The 7,017-nt window shown below is 33.9% G+C and overlaps 3 long non-coding RNA genes across 6 annotated transcripts; all 3 read right to left on the bottom strand.

The window, feature by feature from the left end:
* Window positions 1-1,534: 1,534 nt before the first annotated feature.
* On the bottom strand, window positions 1,535-3,562 carry LOC100178462. 2 transcript variants are annotated; one of them, XR_003397193.1, is made up of 4 exons: window positions 3,293-3,562; window positions 1,892-3,003; window positions 1,646-1,715; window positions 1,535-1,593 (listed from the first exon to the last, which is right to left on the bottom strand). It is a non-coding gene; the product is annotated as an uncharacterized LOC100178462 (long non-coding RNA). The 2 variants fall into 2 exon arrangements; XR_182244.4 differs by lacking the exon at window positions 3,293-3,562 and having other exon boundaries at window positions 1,535-1,715; window positions 1,892-2,227.
* A 1,118-nt stretch (window positions 3,563-4,680) lies between these two features.
* On the bottom strand, window positions 4,681-5,608 carry LOC101243034. Its single transcript, XR_182243.2, has 3 exons — window positions 5,285-5,608; window positions 4,872-4,915; window positions 4,681-4,761 (listed from the first exon to the last, which is right to left on the bottom strand). It is a non-coding gene; the product is annotated as an uncharacterized LOC101243034 (long non-coding RNA).
* Window positions 5,609-6,238: 630 nt separating this feature from the next.
* LOC100180830 lies at window positions 6,239-6,922 on the bottom strand. Of its 3 annotated transcripts, none has more exons than XR_001975302.2 (3): window positions 6,647-6,922; window positions 6,377-6,452; window positions 6,239-6,320 (listed from the first exon to the last, which is right to left on the bottom strand). It is a non-coding gene; the product is annotated as an uncharacterized LOC100180830 (long non-coding RNA). The 3 variants fall into 3 exon arrangements; XR_182242.4 differs by having other exon boundaries at window positions 6,239-6,317; window positions 6,647-6,911; XR_717284.3 differs by lacking the exon at window positions 6,239-6,320 and having other exon boundaries at window positions 6,378-6,452; window positions 6,647-6,897.
* Window positions 6,923-7,017: the final 95 nt, after the last annotated feature.

Raw genomic sequence — 7,017 nt, 5'->3', positions numbered from 1 at the left:
TTATAAACTGTTCAGTCTATTCTTCGGAGGCCTAAACAGTGTATAACAAGTTTTAACAACTATTATTTTTATTTGTTGTGCAGTCCTGATCTGCGTATTGTACTCAATACTCTTCCTTCAACTGCTGGTAGCAGAAAACGTTCAGTGTCTTCCAGAAATGATTCAAGTCCCAAGTTGCCACCAGCAAGATCTGGTGGAGGCAGAAGGACCGGTATTATTGATGTATCAGTGTTGGAGCAGTTTGCCAGCATAGCACAGAACTCACAATAAAAGCAAATTAAGAAAGCACAGAACTAACATTAAGATAGCACAGAACTAACAATAAAAGCAAAAGTTAAAAGTTGATAAACAGTTTATAAGTGAACTGTGTGCGAGTTATAGGCATGACATGTGTTATAGAAGACAGAATTATTTAAGATTTAGGACACAAAGAAGCCAGGAAGGATAAATAAATTTATTGGGTTAGGAGAATTAAGAAATATGCCTTTCTAATTCAATTCCTTGTTATATATTATATTAGTTCTTTTGGTTGAGGGATAGCTATTTTATAAAACCCTGAAAAAGAAAAAATGTAACCCAACCGATATAGAAGGTGTAAAGGTGTGATATATTTCTGTATTATGCTCCAAAATACAATTTGGCGTACATATACTGAAGGGATCTAGTAGTTAGCAAGCGTGATTCTCTCGGATTGTTAAATTTGTTATGCAGATTTACAGGTATGCTTGTATATTCTCCATTTTGCTTTGTGTATAACATCTCTATGCAGTTGTTAGCCACTGCAGTTTTCATTTTAACATGACTAAATATGCTTCTTATTTTTGGTCAGTTATGATTGTTTTGTTTTTCCATTATAACCGGATCTTTGGGTCGATCCTATTTAAAGCCAACTCCCCCCATTGTACGGATCCTATATTTACGTGCACTTTTGTTACTATTAGAAGTTTAACTAGAAAATAATTGAACATAAATGGCTCGTTTGCCTGATGGGTAGCTATCACGCTTACGTTCTTTAAATAAATGTAAACATGTTTTAACTGTAAACGCTAATAGAGAAAAATAATTGCACATATGCTGTACTGTGTTGGACTGCTGACAATTCAAAAAAATCCATAACGTTGTTTAGAAAAATCGTTTAGTTCACGTCATAGGAACAAAACTTACTGAGAGTTTTACATGTTAAAGTTCAAATCAGCTCTATTTATAACATTTCTATTTTTACTATGTTTTATTATATTGTTTCCATGTCACTATGTTCTATGTTTAATTCAACCAGTGTGTGTTTTATATTATGTCTATGTTTTTGTTTATATATTATTTCTATGGATTGTGGTGATGTGGCAGTGGTTTGAAATATGCTTTACTTGAATTGTGCATGGTGAGCTGTTAACATCAAAGTGTTGAGTCTATAGATACAGACTTCTAATAAGTAATAGTCAAAGACTACTGTAACTGAAACTAGATAAAGACTTTCAACACTACATCCTAAAACTAACTACCCACTTTTTACCCTCAAAACATTCACACAAATATTATATTTTAGTTTTTATTTTTAAATAGAATGTAACTTTTCTTTGACACAAGCAAATTTTGCTGTAAAATTCAAATCAGTTAACTTTCACAAGAAGTTTGTTTGAAACTTTACCATGTTGATCAAAGTTTATTCAAAGTCTATCTGCTCATCATCCATTTCAAAGTCTGGAATGTCCATATCTCTGTTAAATAGAGAATTTTTTGTTATTATATGATGGGATTCCTTTTAAGCAAGCAAATATTTAACATATTGTACCAACTGTCGCATTGTCAATTTTTATAGCTGTTAAATTGTCAGTTTATTTTTGTGTATGTAAATGGAAAGGCAACATTTGTTAAGTTTATATTGGTTACTTACTGGGGAATTACGTCTCCTCTTATTAGTCTTCTTCTCGACCACCAACTTCGTCTCCAAATTCCTCGATGCCACCATCTTCTTGTACGCGGCTTGTTTACTGTTACTGTTACCGCCAAACTGCACTCAAGAAGCAACAGCATTGCGAGTAGAAAAACAATTCTTCGATCCATCTCTTGGCATTTGCTAGAAACTGTGTGTGCAACGTTGCAAATGCGTGGCTTTTATGCAGAACTTTGTTGTGATTAGCCGAACACTGTGTCAGCTTTTGAATTCATTTTCCATGAATCATTTTAAAACATTTAAAGCGAGAGCAGTCATTTAATATTTATATTTAAATAAATCTTCAGTAAATTCCATGGTAATCTAATACTTTTAACTCTTTCAGGCACTCACTAGTAATATTTAAATTAGAGCAAAACTGCCGAACTCCTGTTGCCGACTTACATAGTATAATTCTTTGAACATCATATATCTATGCATGATGATATACTCATGTATGGTAATGTATAGGTAGAATTAATTTGAAGCTTTTATTGTATATACTGAATTGAGAGCAGTCCTACCAACCTTCTTTGGTATTTAGACAGCTCAGCCATCATAAGTGACACGTTGCCCTAATACCCAATCAGCAACAGATACATGTAATGTTGCAAAAATGCGCCAATGTTAAGTATTGAAAATTGTAGTTAAATGTGCATATTTCAAACGCTTGACGAAACATACAGTAACATATTGTAGAAAACATGTTTAACTATAGAAGTTGGAAAAACAGAACGTTTTAACTAGACTTTTAAATGGAAACTCAAATTACCCTAAAACCATTATGTATTTTGTTTTTTAAAATACTGTACAGTATAATGTATACTATAACAGCTAACTGCTTGGTTAATAATAAATAACTTCTTCCAAAAGCTGAGCTGGTCTTATTATTGATACAAATAAAAGCAAAGGCATTTTATCCAGAATTTTATCTGTGCTGTTTGTTGACAGGATGAACCAATTATTTTGTAAGATATGTCAGTACATTTAGATCATCTGTTTCTTTATAACATAACTATATTGGTTTTTATCTGAAATCCATAGGTCCAATGTCCATGTTTGGATCATTCTCTCTAATAAAAAATGGTAATGTTACGGAAATTTAACATTGTTATTACCCTATTTATTACAGAATAGTGAGTAGAATGCAAAAAAGGGCTTGCAAGAATTAAATCAAAGGTAATATTTTACAGAATCTTTGTGACTAGTTTTAAATGTTTGTTGTTTTTCATTCCGAACTTCCAAGTAAATGTCTACAGCATACATAAACCTCTATACCATTATTAGGACTGGGGTGTAGTTAATTGCTGTTCCCTATTCGGCAGTTTGATTAGTACAAAAAGTCTTTCAGTTACTACTTACTGTATATTTTCATTTCCGCTGTATTGCTTTACAAACCTTAACCACCACTTCCTCTTTCCGTGCCAGCGAAATTTTTTGTTGATGGTTGCCCAAGTAGTTTGAATCAGAAACAATAAACCAAGCAGAAAGATGATTCTTCTGTCCATAGCTAAATATTTGTGACTTAACTATTCCAGAAGGCTTATTTTTAATAGATAGCTTGTGAGTTAGTCGAAGTAATTGTTATAATTGTTCAATAAAATATTCTCATAGCAGTGGCAGTTATAAGCATGGGTTAGGGAGTTCATTGAAATTATTTGCATTGTGATTGGCTGCTTGCTATACTGTCTCTAAAGATTTCTTGCTAGGCCTACTGTCTAAAACGGATTATATTCAAATCGTGGCTGTGTAGACCAACTCCTGCTATAAAGTTAATTTCTTTGAACAGCTTATCTACGAGTTGATATAATCCTCTGTGTAAATGTGTAAGAAAAATGGTTTGATTATTTCAATAGTTATGGCATCCAATGATCACAATAATACCAATTTAAGTTTTAATATATAGAAGGATGGGAGAACATGGGACACCTTTAGCACATAATATCCAAATATCCTGATCGTGTTTTAAACAATTAATAACGGTCTATGGTAGTCGTGAGGATGAAGTTTTATATTTCTTTGAAAGTTCTCTGTTTACTACCAAACGTGAAGAGAAAATAGGATAAAAAAGTGCCCCATCTCCTCCTGCCCTAGTATATAAAGTTTATTTGGTAAAGAAACTTCCAATAAATTAAATTTGTTGGATTATACACACAAAGTGCAGAATAATATTAATTTCAGAACTTTCAATTTTCTGTCCTATCTTTACCCCACATTGTACTTTTGCAAATAATAGTACTATTGGGTAAGATGAGATACCATTAACACCTAAATCACATATTTCCTGATCGTGTTTTCAACAATTACCAAGGCTTTTTTACGGTTACATAATTCTATAAATATTATTTCCTACCTACCAAATGGAATGAGAACAGATATTCCATTTTTCCCCATAGTATACTGTATTTCGATTTTTAATTTATTGGAATATATATAGTAGAGTGGGGGAAGATGAGACACCTTTAGCACATAATATCAAAATATCTTGATCGTGTTTTAAACAATTAACAACGGTCTATCCGAGTCGTGAGGATATAGTTTCGTAATTATTTGAAATAATTATTTATTTTCGTAATTATTTTTTTTCTTTGTTTACTACTAAATGGGTCAAAAAAACGAGTTAAAAGGTGTCCCATCTTCCCCCACACTACTGTATTTTAATTTCCCACCTTACTATACAAATTCAACCTTTAGTGTAACTTTTGAACTTACACCTTGTTCTAGTAATGTTAACTTACAACAGCATCAAACAGTTTTATGCTTTGTTTTATTTAGCATGTACGTCAAAATGTATTACATGTCTTCGGCTAACTGCTCCATAATGAGAGTTTCTGAAATGTATGTGGTGGTTTAATTAATAAGCAGGTCCGAGGTTAGAAAAAAGCCTATGTTACACGTAAACCAATAGTTTTTAAATATTTACAAATTAAAAATCACTTACTCATTTTATTCTCGTGGTCACTTTCGTCGGGTAAAATCTCGTTCCTGAAAAATCAAAGTATTTACGTTCGCGGTTCTTCACTAAATTTAATTTAAAAACCAACCTTGTAAACGTGTACAGGCTATATAGTAGGGTGGGGGAAGGTGGGACACCTTTTTATTCTATTTTCTCTACCTATTTAGTAGTAAACAAAGAACATTCAAACAATTATAAAACCGTATCCTCACGACTCTCATACACCGTTGTTAATTGTTTAAAATACGATCAGGATATTTGGATATTATTATGCTAAAGCTGTCCCATCTTTCCCCGCCCTACTCTATAAGTTGTGTAAAATAATCGGACAAATTTACTTAAACAAAATTAGTGAATAAATCATTATAATATATTCATTCACAAAACTTATAACTTACTGATCAAAGCTGTTTATTTTATTATCGTACCACACCCAACGACGCCGCCTTCTCGTCCAAGCGTTTATATTCGCACAGTGCAAGACGACAATTAGCATCAGGATTAGAATAACTTTGCGGTCCATCCTCTTTAAAGATTGTTAAAACCTATGAATCGCTATTTGTGCACCCTTTTAAGCTGTGTAGGTCTAGGATTTCGAGCGCCTGTTTGTGCTCGTATTGCCACTGGTATTTTCTTGTGCTAATAATTCAATACCCCTATGCTTACGAAATCTCCCGAAGTAGAAATAGATTTTTGCATTGTGTTAGACAGATTGTGACAAACAAAGTGCTCGTCATCTGCCGCGCTATATATCAAATGAGAAGCGGATGCGCGTTTTTTATGCATTACATGCTATTTAATTTCCAGTTAGTTAGTTTGTTGCTTATGTATAGTAGATTTTACGTGATTTTATTAAACCATGGTTGTCGGACCAGAATAAGGCACACGTAATTTCATTTTCAATTCTAAATGTGAAAGCAGTCGCCGGATTTCAATAGAAAGACGTATTAGTACATATGTAATGTAACTTAATTTATCCTCGCTTCCTGGCTGGAAAACGACAGTCGCTGTAACACGGGTGTTCATACAAGGGTTACCATGTATGTTGTTTTGTGGGTGATTATTTTGTTTGGTTTTTATGTGTGGCTGATAATTTGGAAAATCCATTATTAGAGACCACTGGGTTGGAGTAATTTCTGTTACGTGTCTTGCCCAAGGACACATACGCCCACAATGGTAGTAGCGACGAGCCTTGAACCCATTATACCTCTGGTTAAGAGGCAGGTGCGCTAACAAACTGCATGTGCTACGGCGCCGGACAAGTAGTCTGCTTTACATGAACAAAAGTTATTGGGTGCTCGTATTGTGTTCTAATTGTGTAAGTTGTAACCTGAACACATGAACCACATCAGTACTTTTTGGTTTTACTTTATTTTTAGATACGATGCTCGCGTTGTGATGTTTTACTCAGCAATGCACCATGCAATTCCTCTGCTGTCACAAATTTGCTTAAGTATACAGTAAATTATTACGTTATTAGAAAGCTTTACCCTGTTGTTCGAGGCCTTTTATTCCAGCAATTTGTCATCGAAATCTTCCATGTCCATCATGTCGGGAGAATCCTCTCTGGATAAATATTTATGTGTTAAAGGTGTCGATTTTCAACAGCTTTCAAACACATGCAAATCATTAACATTTAGATTTAAGACCAACAAAATAATGTTGATTATGCTCATATGTAGAAAATTGCCTTTTAATTATCACGGTATTATGTTTCCGCAACTGTAATTTCCTTAAGAAAATAATATAAGTTTACTAACGGTGTGTCTTCGTCTCCATGCCACCAACGTCTGTGCACCGAACGTCGTCGCCCCCAACGCCCCCAACGCCACCAACGCCACCTTCTTATTCTTCTTCGTGTGCTGGGTGCTTTTGTCGTATTATTCGCAGCATCACTGCACTCGAGCAGTAACAATACAACAAGCAACAAGATGATTCTTCGATCCATGTTTTCAACTGTTGTATCTTCACAACTTATTATTTCCGAAATAGGCTTGTTTTTATGCAGTGTGCGGCTGCAAATTAGCAGAACCAATGCTAATTGTTCTGCGGAATACCTCTATCAGATGACTACCGAAAACGCTTCGATGGAAATTAAACGCAAATGTATCCATGGTAATCTTAGGCATCT

The sequence above is a fragment of the Ciona intestinalis genome, unplaced genomic scaffold (assembly GCF_000224145.3).
Source record: "Ciona intestinalis unplaced genomic scaffold, KH HT000481.1, whole genome shotgun sequence".
Lineage (NCBI taxonomy): Eukaryota > Metazoa > Chordata > Ascidiacea > Phlebobranchia > Cionidae > Ciona > Ciona intestinalis.
Note: the sequence above shows the minus strand (reverse complement) of the source record. Positions and strands in the feature narration are given on the sequence as shown.